At 41.6% G+C, this 12,872-nt stretch overlaps 1 pseudogene; it reads left to right on the forward strand.

Annotated features, from left to right (window-relative positions):
- Nucleotides 1-11,758: 11,758 nt before the first annotated feature.
- LOC142139948 (Y-box-binding protein 1-like) lies at nt 11,759-12,373 on the forward strand (annotated as a pseudogene).
- Nucleotides 12,374-12,872: the final 499 nt, after the last annotated feature.

The raw sequence follows: 12,872 nt of genomic DNA on the forward strand, positions 1-12,872 counted from the left end.
AACGGTCAAGAGGAGCAGAAATAGATGGTCTGGTGGCCTTTTATACGTCAACCGACCATTTCTGTGTCTGCATAACAATTAACTGTCTTGTTACTAAACCTGCTTGTAGAGGCATTTATACACCTGTTCACCCTTAGCACTCTGACATTGAGAGGACTGAGCAAATACCCAGATGGCTGATCCAGAGGATTTACAGAGGTAGGTGGCAGGAATTCACTCCTTCGCCATCAAACAGGATCAACATAATGAAGGGGTTAATTCCGTTATAAACTATGGAGTAACTGTTGGGTTTAATTTGGTAAATGGGACTTATCTGCTAAAATAAGTTGTCTCGACACTTGTCAGTTTTAATGTAATTGCACTGCAATTCAAGATCTATGGCTACAGTGCAAATTAGGGAGCAAACACCAGGTAAACGAGACATAATTTGCTGCCTTGATTTTCCTAACTGTTTGCAAATTGACCATTACTTATATAGACTACTATTTGGGGCAAGCCAAACAACATTTAATGATGTCAATTCAAAAAGAAAGAGAAATAAATTATGAATAAGACGGAATTGTGCTTTACTCCAGAAAATAAATTTGATGTAAAAGTAATTTTAACATTATAATTTAATATTTTAGTTTTTTCCCCTTTGTGGAAGAATTAATAAAGATGAACACCCCCAGCCACATCACAATATTTGATTGCAGCAGTAGGGCATACCCGGCTAAGAGAGTGCTCTAATTTAATGTGTCAGCCATTCACGTGATGCTCAAATCTGATCCTGCGACCCCCTCTTCAGTCAGGTCCTCCCAGATGTTGACAAGTCCCCCAGACAATCAAGATAAATGTTGTGATGCAGCTAGGGGGTTCCCATCCCATTTAAACGTTGATATATCACTAAAATGAGAGCAATTATTTAAGGACACTGAGTCATTAGGTTGCACTGTTATACTGAATGTGAGACATGTTTTTCTTCCTAGGCTGAACAATAACAACATTTTATTCACACTAGTAAGTGTGCTATGTGCAGGATAACAGATTCATATAAGTTACTCAAAATGTATAGACAAGCTACGATTCACACAGAGAATAAAAAGAAATATGAAATGCTTTATGATAAAAGTGACATTTTATTTACAGAAAACAGTCCATAATCACAAGGGGAGTAAACCCTATTTATACCACTATTAGTGTAAACATACCAGAAATCATTACATTCTACATATTAACTTGAACACTACCAAATGCCGCATGATCTAAGACTCCCCACTAAGCTTCTTTGTCAGAAAGACTTCTTTCTCCTGAGATAAAGATCTGCTCTGAATATTGCAGCTCTTGACATTTTCTGACAGAGCAACATGCTCATTACAGAAGTATAGGTTCCCGGGAGTAACATGTCATGTGGTCACTCTCTTATTGAGAATCCTCAGCACACCAAGAGATGGCGATCTAACAACTTGTTCCCTCTATTGCTTGTCCTTGTAGTTAACACATGTTTTAATTTTGGCCCCAGACTGTCAATTACCAGCCGAGCTGCTAGTGTTTGCCTCAGGCAATCTTTGGGAAAACAGGGGTTGTGTCAGCACATCTACAAAAGCATGGCAGGGATTTCAACCTACAGGATTGTCTCTCAAGTCAGGAAAAGCTTTGCTGGTTCCTACCCCAGAGATGAGGATTGTGGCCTCCTCCCACAATCTGCTCTTTAAATTCATATCCACTTAGCATATTGATTCAACAGAAACACTTCCTTGGAGAGCCATCACATTGCACTTTATGTTTGTAAACCTAGAGAGAAAATAAAAAATCTCAACAAATACACAGGGAGAAAAAAAAAAGATGAGAAAGCTATTTTCCTGCAAGATATTCACTTTATTGTAACCCCCCCCCCACCAAAAAAACCCCCAGAAAAAACAACAACTAAAAGATTGAAAATAATAAGAAATTGTGATGCCTAGAGTATTCTTCAAAGCAGATATATTCAGATTACTTAACTCCTTCACTGGAACCACTGCTGCTGAACATTTTTAAAGTAGTCATGATTAATATTTTACTCTCCCCTCCAGGAGATACCTTAGGAGAGATCCAATGGCCAAGTGTGAGAAGGGGGGTGATGTGATTATGCTCATCACAGCCCCCCCCCCTCCCTGTTTTCCAGATGGGGGTGCCGGAATCCATGAGGGTGGCCTACTCTCCAGAGAATCCAAGTGCACTGCTTGAAATTCAGGATTCTCCAGGACATTCCAGGAGAGTAGGTAAGTATGTTTTAAAGAACTGAAAAAAAACTTTACAAGCTCAGCACCTAAACATAAAATGCATGTCAGGATATTATTAATAATTATTGTTATTTAATAATAATTTGTTAAGTTGTGTGGTATCATATATGGGATACATTCCCTTTGATGTAAAGTGTAGGCAGTTCTCGCTGTTATAGTGTGACCAACATAGTCTGGCATAGTTTGGTGCTGGCTCTCCCATTTGCTGGTGTACCCCATGCTCATTGTTCCCCTGCTTTGGTGCCAGACATCAGCATTGCTGGTGCCTTTTGCTGAGGGGGAAGGAGGGGGCACAATTTTTTTAAATGTCTTTCTTTCTTTAAACAGTACATATATCTTTGCAGTAGGTCATCAGGATATGCCTCGTTAGAGCCAGAGCTAACTAGGCTGTATCTTGCTCACGCTCAATCAGCTTCTTGAGTCATATGGGGCACATGCTCAGTGCAGAAAGCCAACTTTCACAGGCTACATTTGCACTTATGTCTAACTCTAAATCAGACCCATGTATATTGAGAAACTTGTGCAGTTAAGTGTCCTTGGAAATTATTTAAGTATTTCTTTGTAAGGAAGTAATACTTTTACAGCATTGCGCTGGAAATCAAAGCAGCCTAGCTTCATTTTTATATGTTTATACAAGTTTTCTGGATTAACCTTAGTTCACATTAGGTGGAAACACCGGTTACAGCTGTGTTATAACATCACTGGAAGAAAATGTGAATAGGATTTAGACATTTTTTCCATCAAATACTGTATTAAGTTAAAAAGGTATTAAAAGTCTTTATATTATGAATATGGTGGAAAAGAAATGATTCCTTTATTTATATAGGGTCAACATATTCCAAAGCATCCCATGCCAGAATTCAAGACTTCTTCCGTGCTGCTCCCCTTCACTGGAACAACTTCCCTCCCTCCATCCGTCTACTGTTACGGTGCTGGTAGTTACAGGTCTGATAGTCAGAGCAGGCCTGTACACGACCAGATGCTGAGTCTACTAGGTTCAGAATAAGGAGGCAAGACACAATGTAGTTCTTCAATACTTCAATGAAAAACATATATATATATATATATAAATATGCAGATGATGATATGCATATGTCAATTAGCCACGGCGGAGCGTGACAAGGTGGTAAACACAATAGCAGTCTATTCACAGCACAGATGATAATATGCAGGTGTCCAATAGCCACGGCAGAGCGTGACAAAGTGATAACCACAATAGCAGTCTATTCACAGCACAGATGATAATATGCAGGTGTCCAATAGCCACGGCAGAGCGTGACAAGGATAAACATAATAACAGTCTTGTTATATGCACATGAACAGACTTGCAGCAGGCTGTGAATCAGTAGAGGCACAATAGAGAGGAAACAAAGTCTTGTTAATATGCACAAGATGATACTTGCAGCAGGGAAATCCCAGTAGAAGTGCTCCAGCACTAGGTAGAGAACTGAAACTCATACACAGGAAGACACAGGATACACAGGAGTCCAAGGAATCAGGCTAGCAACAAGTTGCACTGACAGTGAGCAGATGTCAGTGCTGAGTTTAAATAGAGCAGGTAAAGTGACCACGCCCTGAGGGTGAGTCATGTGATGCACAGAAAAACAGAGCAGACAGGGAAAGTAACAAAACCTGGTCAGGATTGTTACAGTACCCCCCTCCCTAGGGGTGGACTCCTACGATATTTTTTTAGGGAATCTTTTCCGAAATTGTTTGAGTAAACGAGGAGCATGAATGTCTGAAACTTTAACCCAAGAACGTTCCTCAGCCCCATAGCCTTTCCAATCGACCAGGAATTGAAGTGATCCTCTGGATCTACGAGAGTCCAATACATTGGGAATCTGTAGTGAGGATGGAAGTTCCAATCTGAAAGCTGCTGGATTAATTATCTCGGGGATTCGGTAGGAACCGATAAACTTGGGTGCTAGTTTCATACTAGGAACTTTTAAACGAATATTTTTTGTGGATAGCCAGACTTTATCCCCTGGTAGAAGTGGAGGTGCAGGACACCTTTTTCTATCGAAAAATTTTTTGGCCCGTGCAGCAGAATTCTCCAGATTACTTTTGATTTGAGTCCAAATGAGAGAAAACTTGCGTAGCAGGGAATTTACTGCAGGAACTGAGGAGATAGGAGTTTGAGAAAAGGTAGGTGGTCTGGGATGACATCCATACATGACAAAAAAGGGTGAATTACCAACAGCTTCATGGAAATGATTGTTATGGGCGAATTCAGCCCATGGGAGGAGTTCCAGCCAATCCGCTTGGTGAGCAGACACATACATTAGTAGGAATTTTTCGAGCTCTTGGTTAGTCCGTTCGGTCAGGCCATTAGACTGAGGATGGTATGCCGATGAAAAGTCCAATTTAATGCCTAACTGTGAACAAAAAGGTCTCCAGAACCTTGAAACAAACTGTGAACCACGGTCTGACACAATATGGAGTGGACAGCCGTGGAGGCGAAATATTTCTTTGATAAAAAGTTCTGCCAACAATGCGGAAGGAGGGAGTCCTTTGAGAGGAATGAAATGAGCTGCTCTCGAAAAACGGTCTGTCACCACCCAGATAACTGTATGAGCTTTGGAAGGAGGCAGATCAGTAATAAAGTCCATAGATACTTGAGACCAGGGTACTTCAGGAACAGGTAGAGGAATATGAGGACTGAAGGGTCTATGCCGAGGAATCTTATGTTGTGCACATTTAGAGCAGGCAGAAACAAATTATTTTACCTCTTTCAGAAGTAATGGCCACCAATAGTACCGGGTCAGGAGTTCTCCAGTCTTCTTGGCTCCAGCATGACCCGAGAAGCGATATAAATGGGCCCAGCGTAACTACTTGAGACGTAGATGTGGTAATATGAAGGTCCGGCCTGGAGGGCAAGTAGATTTATTCACAGGAGTAAGAGCCAAGACACAACTAGGGTCAAAGATGGGATGAATGTCCTCAGGAGAATCCTGGTATTCGGAATGAAAGAACCTAGAAAGTGCGTCTGCTTTTTTATTTTTTGATCCCGGATGGAAGGTAAGTCTAATATCAAATCTTGAAAAGAACAAGGACCATCTGGCTTGACGCGGATTCAGACATCGAGCCGAACGGAGATAAATTAGGTTCTTATGGTCTGTATATATTGTAATAGAAACAAGGCCCCTTCCAACAGATGTCGCCATTCAGACAGGGCTAATTTAATAGCCAATAATTCTTGATCTCCTATACCATAATTCTTTTCTGCTGGGAGGAATTTGCGAGAGAAAAACCCACATGGATGTAGTTTCCTAGAAGCGTCACGTTGAGACAAAACTGCACCAGTGCCCACAGAAGATGCATCTACCTCCAAGAAGAAGGAACATTGACAATCAGGTTGCTGAAGAATAGGAGCAGAAGAGAAGGCTGACTTTAGATGCTCAAAGGCAGAGATGGCCTCGGGGGACCAAAGCTTGGGATTGGCTGATTTCTTGGTAAGAGCAGTAATGGGGGCAATGATGGTAGAATACCCCTTGATGAATTGTATGTAATAATTGGCGAAGCCAAGGAAGCGTTGGATAGCTTTCAACCCGGTGGGCAAGGGCCAATCCACAATTGCTCTTAGTTTAGCTGGGTCCATTTGAAGGGCTGTGCCCGAGAGGATGTAGCCTAAGAAAGGAATCTGAGGTTGCTCGAAAAGGCACTTTTCAAGTTTACAGAAGAGATTGTGTTCTATCAGACGAGTCAGGACTTGACCTACATGCTCCCTATGTGAAGGGAGGTCTCGAGAAAATATGAGAATATCGTCCAGGTGGATGATGACGAATTGATAGAGAAGGTCTTGGAAAATATCATTCATGAGGGTTTGGAATACAGCTGGAGCATTACAAAGCCCAAAGGGCATTACAAGATATTCAAAGTGCCCATCATGTGTGTTAAATGCTGTTTTCCATTCGTCACCTGCTTTCATACGAACGAGATTGTAGGCCCCTCGTAAATCTAATTTGGTGAACACAGTAGCGCCTTTAATGCGGTTGAACAGCTCGGAGATGAGGGGTAACGGATACCTATTCTTAACGGTAATAGCATTAAGTCCTCGAAAATCAATGCATGGCCGGAGGCCGCCATCCTTCTTTTTAACGAAAAAGAATCCAGCGCCAGCTGGAGAGGTGAACTTCCGGATAAAACCTTTTTGCAGGTTTTCTTGAATATATGTAGACATTGCCTGGGTCTCAGGAAGAGAAAGGGGATATACACGACCACGAGGAATAGGTTTGTCAGGAAGAAGCTCGATTCCACAATCCCAAATGCGATGAGGGGGAAGCTTGGTTGCCTCCTTTTCACAGAAGACGTCTGCATACTGTTGGTATTGATGAGGTAAAGATGGTAATGACAATGCAGTGGTTAGATAAAGAGGTACTACTTTCTTCAGACAGTGAGACTGACACCGTGATCCCCAGGACAAAATTTGAGCAGTATGCCAGTCCAGAGGTGGGGAGTGGAGACGTAACCATGGCAGACCTAACACAAGGGAATTGATGGTCTTGGGAAGAACTAGGAAGGAAATTTTTTCCTGGTGCAGGATTCCAATTTGAAGGGTGAGGGGAACCGTCCGGAACTGAATGAAGCCTCCTGGAATATTACTGCCATTGATGGCTGTGAGGCGTACAGGACGTTCTAGTGGTGTAGTAAGAATATGATATTTTTCAACCACAGTGGCGGCAATAAAATTACCGGCTGCACCAGAATCCAGAAAAGCATCCAGCGGAAGAGAGAGATTCCCAAAAAACAGACAACAAGAGGTTCTCTTTGTGATGAGAACTGTTGAGGGAAAAATCAAACAGACCTAACGGGGTTCCCACTTGCTCTGTTTGGTCTGAGCGTTTTCCTGGACGCGTAGGACAACTACTGATGCGATGGGACTTCCCTCCACAATAGAGGCACAGATTATTTTTAAATCTTCTCTCTCTCTCACTTGGAGAGAGGCGGGACCTACCCACTTGCATGGGTTCTTTTGGGGGCTTAGCGGCCCCTAAGTTATGGAAAACAGGGCGATGATTAGAACACCGAATCTGTTCCTTTTCTTGAACCCTCTCCTTGAATCGAAGATCTATTTTGACACACAATGAGATCAGATCATCCAAGGAAGATGGGAGGCCACGGGAAGCCAACACGTCTTTTATTTGATCAGATAGGCCTTGCCAGAACGTGGCCACCAGCGCTTCGTCATTCCAGCGCAGCTCGGAGGCCATTGTCCTAAATAAGATAGCATATTGTCCCACAGAATGAGAGCCTTGTCGTAAATGAAGAATTCCTGTAGCTGCACTGGAAAGCCGACAAGGTTCATCAAAAATGTTTTTGAAGGTTGTCCGAAATTCTGTATAATTTTGCAGCAAGGGGTCATTCTTCTCCCATAGAAGTGAGGCCCAGGCCAGGGCTTGACCAGAAAGAAGGCACAAAATGTAGGCAATTTTTGCCCTATCCGTAGGAAAGTTTCTGGGCAATAAATCGAAGTGAATTGCGCACTGATTCATGAATCCTCTACATGACTTGGGGTTCCCATCGTACATAGGAGGATTAGGAATTTGTGGGTACATAGTAGTTGTGTTAGCAGAAGACTCAGCAGATGTCTTAGATTTATGGGAGGATGCCAGAGTGTCCTGAAAAGAATCCAGACGAGAGGATACATCCTGTAAGAACTGCATGAGATGATCTTGATTGGTCTCTTGTTTTTCCACTCTCCCTATTAGGTGTTGAAATAGGTCCTTGGTAGTGGGATCGTCCATGGTGTTCATTTCCTTTTTTGGGTCAGTGCAAACTGTTACGGTGCTGGTAGTTACAGGTCTGATAGTCAGAGCAGGCCTGTACACGACCAGATGTTGAGTCTACTAGGTTCAGAATAAGGAGGCAAGACACGATGTAGTTCGTCAATACTTCAATGAAAAACATATATATATATATATATATATATATATATATAAATATGCAGATGATGATATGCAGATGTCAATTAGCCGCGGCGGAGCGTGATAAGGTGGTAAACACAATAGCAGTCTATTCACAGCACAAATGATAATATGCAGGTGTCCAATAGCCACGGCGGAGCGTGACAAGGTGATAACCACAATAGCAGTCTATTCACAGCACAGATGATAATATGCAGGTGTCCAATAGCCACGGCAGAGCGTGACAAGGATAAACACAATAACAGTCTTGTTATATGCACAAGAACAGACTTGCAGCAGGCTGTGAATCAGTAGAGGCACAATAGAGAGAAAACAAAGTCTTGTTAATATGCACAAGATGATACTTGCAGCAGGGAAATCCCAGTAGAAGTGCTCCAGCACTAGGTAGAGAACTGAAACTCTTACACAGAAAGACACAGGATACACAGGAGTCCAAGGAATCAGGCTAGCAACAAGTTGCACTGACAGTGAGCAGATGTCAGTGCTGAGTTTAAATAGAGCAGGTAAAGTGACCACGCCCTGAGGGTGAGTCATGTGATGCACAGAAAAACAGAGCAGACAGGGAAAGTAACAAAACCTGGTCAGGATTGTTACACCTACCCCCTATTCTTGGCTCCTTCAAATGGGCTCTCAAAACCCATCTGTTCCTTAAGGCCTACCAACCATCCACATAACCTTATCGTTCTCATCACTTCCCACTTTCCTGTCTCCTCTTGTATTTGAACCCCTCTACTGACTCCCCTTGTGCTTGCTGTCCATCTCCCCTCCCCTTAGTATGTAAGCGCTTATCAGCAGGGCCCTCTTCCCTTCTGTCTCAATACCATTTCTTCTACTCCTACACCACTCTACTTGCTATGCTTAGAGATATTGAAGTCTTGGCTATACTTGTTCAACTCTGTACTGTCGTACCCTTGTATACTGTCTGTACTGTATTTTTGTATTTTGTACGGCGCTGCAGACACCTTGTGGTGCCATATAAATAAAGGATAATAATAATAAAAGCACTGTGCAATCAGGTCAAATAACAAATTAAACACCACTAACAAATACTGTAACAAACAATGAACTAAAATGGTGTCAGGGTCCTACTCATTACCGTTTAAATCAGTGATAGGCTACCTAATACACTTGGTGTGGACCTCTAACCTTCCAAAGAGCCACACATTATCCTTAATCTCAGTGATAAGTAAAACAATATATTAATCAAAGAGACACCTATCTGTCATAACATATCAGCAGCCATTTTAAATAAGTGCTACAAGCTATACCAAACAAATCTGACAATAAAGCAGGAAGGAGCTGGGGGCCGCAAGTAAAGTACATACCTTTTTCACAAACTCTGACCTTTAAATTTAAACCCTTGGCTGATAATTCCTTATTGGCAAAAGACAGCAGCACTAAATAATAAAAAAATAATGTGCACCACCTGTACAGCGGGGTCCTAAAACCATTCAATAGTGGTGTAACAGTATATTATTCACTGCACAGTAATTTTCTTAGAAACAGTGTTTATAATTGTCTTGATAAGTCTATGTTGATCTTATGTCCAGTTCCTGATGTTGATATGATTAGATAAGTATGTGTTATATTGCAAATATGAATGTGGTTTTATATATACATACACACACATATATATATATATATATATATATATATATATATATATATATCTTGTAAAAACTACTTACTTAAAAATTTAAAAATAACAAAAGAAAACTCAAAACGAGGTATATATATATATATATATATATATATATATATATATATGTATATATATATACCTCGTTTTGAGTTTTTTTTGTTATTTTTACATTTTTAAATAAGTAGCTTTTACAAGATTAAAAGTCTCCAAGTTCAAATCTGGGAACTGCCCCCATAAGCCATAATTGTTTGAAAACGCTGTTGTCATTTGTGAGTTCTGGATAACCCTCCTTACCTCTCTGCCATCAAGAGGATATCAAGAATCGAACCAGTGGAGATACTCATTGTGGCTTGGTAAGGTGAGACTTACACCACCCTAAATCACACTGCACCTCACGGGGTAGCACAAGATAAATTTTGGCGTCACAAACAGAATTGCAGGGTCTAGAGTAAGGAGGAATCCAGAGTAAAACCAATGTCACAAGAGCGACAAAAAATGGAGGAACAAACTGGAAGGGGTGACGGCAGTTCCAGGCCGAAGTCCCCACAGACGCTTCAAATTAATCCTATAACATTGCCATATTATTTTTGCTCTCCCTGATTGCCAACCAATTCTGTCAATCTTAGAGATGCGGACCACAACAGCCTAAAAGAATTCAAGAATAAGATGCGATCTATGTTTCGCGTTTACTCACTCACTGAACTGCAACAGGTGGAGATCCCTATTGGGCAACTCAAAGGCTCTGCTTTGTGGGAAGTTATTCTCCTGGCCCTCAGGAGAAAAGAAAAAAATAGAGCAAATTCTACAACGATTAACAAAAACATTTGAGGTCAGTACCATCTTGGAACTCAAGATGAAGTTCTAGGCACGGAAGCAGCTACTCAGGGAAACTCTTCCCAGACTACGCACTGGACCTACAAAAGGCTTTACGGGCTATGCAAGCAGTAGATGAAGATGAAGTGAGGAATGTGACTCAGACTCTGTTGAATCAGTTTGTTGACGGGGTGAATAATGATAATGTTAAGACACAATTGAGATTACTTTGAATACAATTACCAGAACATATTTTTTGGGATTTCAAAGAGACCACTATTCAGATGGTAGGACCCCATCAGATACGGGAGATACCATTTCTAGAAATGCCAGGTTGCAAGGAATTCAAAAATCCTGGGGAGACTGTAGTTTAAAGCATCCAAACTTCAACCATTGATCCACTTCGAGCACTAAAGTCCCAAATTGAGGAGTTAACCACTGGAATGGCGTAGATGTGTTGTAAGATTCATAACCTCAAAAGTCAGGTGAATCCCCCAGTTACGGAACCTAGGTGGCGAATAGAGAGAAGAAGGGCCACCAGTGATTGGTGGGAGCCTCCACAGAGAAATGGAAGGAGCTCTTCTGACCATTTTGATCTCCAAAGACAACCTATCTGCCGCTAGTGCAATAGGAGCAGCCATATAGAAGGAAATTGCCAACACAGTGAGTATTTATACAATGACCCCAATGGAAGAGGATCGACCATCGGGAGGAACCATGGCAATAGAGCCATCTGTAAAAGAGGGATGGCCTTGTTACGTAGCAGAATGCCACCACCTGAAGGTCCGGATAAATGGAGTAGAGCTGCCTGCATTGTTAGACACGGGCTCCCAGGTGACGACAATACGACTGTCCGAGATTCTACACCATTGGGAGGAGACAGAAATGATGTCTACACCTATCACTTGGCTACATCTACTGTCTAGCAATGGTCAATTAATTAAAAAAGGTGGCTACTGGAAGGTCGACATGCAGATAGGAAAGAACTCTTTACTCTAGCAGGGATTTATTATCACCAATATCCAGTAAAGTGGTGTACCTCCGGTAATCATTGGAAAGAACGATCTTCAAAATTGTCCGGAGAGTTAAAAGAAGCCCTCAAGAGTAAATCCAAGACAATGATTTTGCCAGCGAAGCAGGCATTTCAATATACTGTTAGACTTCTACAGGGTCATCAAAAGTTTGCGGGTCCCCATGTAAAGGTCTTGGGCACCGTCAAATGGTTTAATATGCGTAAGGAATATGGATTTATAAACAAGAATGACACCAAGGAAGACGTGTTTGTACACCAGACCACCATTAAGAAGAACAACCAATAGAAATATCTTTGCAGTGTGGGAGATGGAGAGACTGTAGAGTTTGATGTGATACAAGGGACAAAGGGTGCTGAGGCAACTAATGTAACCAGACCTGGTGGTGCTCCAGTCCAAGGCAAGCCATATGCAACAGATCGCTGCCATTATAGGCACTATTCATATCGCAAAGATCCTCCACGAAACTATCAGCAAAACTACCACAAAGGTGAAACCGATAAAGAGAAGACAGAAGATATTGAAAGTGTACCAGAGGGAGAGTGTGCTAAGCTGCAAAGCCCTTACCAGAAGTGTCCCTATTTACCATACTACTTAAAGAGACCATATGGATACAGACTGCAGTATCCTAATGCCACTCCAGTACAGAGTGAAGTGGCGATAGGGAGCAAAGTGCTAAAAGAGAAACCATGGGCACAGTAAATTGGACCATCAGTGGGAACCAACTCCATACATTGTAACTGACATACCTAGAGAAGAGGTAGCTGTCTTCGCTTAGAGACTGTTGTTCGAGATACAGTGGAAGATGAGATCTCTGATATCCCTTCTTTGAGACTTTCAGAAAGAAGCATAAAAGGAGTTCCATTCCTTAGGTATGGACACTAGTATGTAAAGTCATGAAAATTGTGAACAATGCTATGTTATATAATTAAAAATGTCTCAAACCAAACTATAATATGCAAATAGTTCATGAGAAAAGTGAATGTGTGTAAAAATGTAATTTCTAGTGCGTGCAGACATGCATGTTTTAAGTGGGGAGGTATGTGACACCCCAAAACCTGAGTACTCCAGAATATATCTATATGTAAGCCTATGTAAATATATGTGTGTACTTCAAAGAAACTGATGTGCGTTGCCACTGATGAAACTGATGTGTGTTGCCACTGCTCATATACAATTTTGAGTGACTTTTATCCTTTCA

This window comes from Mixophyes fleayi, chromosome 2 (assembly GCF_038048845.1).
Source record: "Mixophyes fleayi isolate aMixFle1 chromosome 2, aMixFle1.hap1, whole genome shotgun sequence".
Classification (NCBI taxonomy): Eukaryota; Metazoa; Chordata; class Amphibia; order Anura; family Limnodynastidae; genus Mixophyes; species Mixophyes fleayi.